The sequence below is a fragment of the Mastomys coucha genome, unplaced genomic scaffold (assembly GCF_008632895.1).
Source record: "Mastomys coucha isolate ucsf_1 unplaced genomic scaffold, UCSF_Mcou_1 pScaffold14, whole genome shotgun sequence".
NCBI classification, from domain to species: domain Eukaryota; kingdom Metazoa; phylum Chordata; class Mammalia; order Rodentia; family Muridae; genus Mastomys; species Mastomys coucha.
In genome coordinates this window covers 50,876,979-50,877,660 of record NW_022196896.1, presented here as the reverse complement: position 1 = coordinate 50,877,660, position 682 = coordinate 50,876,979, and positions in this window count along the sequence as shown.

Sequence of the window (682 nt, the reverse complement as noted above, 5' to 3'; positions counted from 1 at the left end):
AATACTAAGTGTAGTCATTTTATAGTCTAACAGGTCTTGTGTGTAGCATTTTCTCCTTGAAAATTTTTGTTACTGTATATTTGTTGTATGAACTGATAAGGATACCTCAATTGGAATAGATCATGTATGCACTTTGTTCAGTTTTTTCCCTACTGTCTTGGATGTTTGCAATTTTGACAATGAGCTTCCCTTCGTTAGGAGCTACCTTGCAAGTATTCTTTGAGGGATGAGTGATTTTTGGATAGCCTGCTTACATGTGCTTCTTCTGACTTCTTAAGAACACAACCATCATGGGACACCTCTAGGCTAAAAGACTACTGATAGTGCTTTTTAAATTACTCGCTTGATATGAACTCCAGCTGCAAATTTTTATTTTCAGATCTATTAACAATTATTAGTACATACACCCTCTCCCATAAATCTAGCATCACATTGTAAGACAGGCAGTTATTCTTCCAATCTTTTTCTTATTAGTCTTTTAATTGAGATTTCATCCACTTGAGGCCCTCGGAAGGCCCAATAACTTACTAGACCCCACTTTCTATTGTATGTCCTCAGACTCAACCCACTGTACAAAATGAGCTTTTTGTTCATCTCAACATTAGTAAGTATATTTTGAGTGATAGTAGAGTACCCGGAGTACTCATCAATTTCATTATGCCTTTTCTTCTAGGTAGGCTAG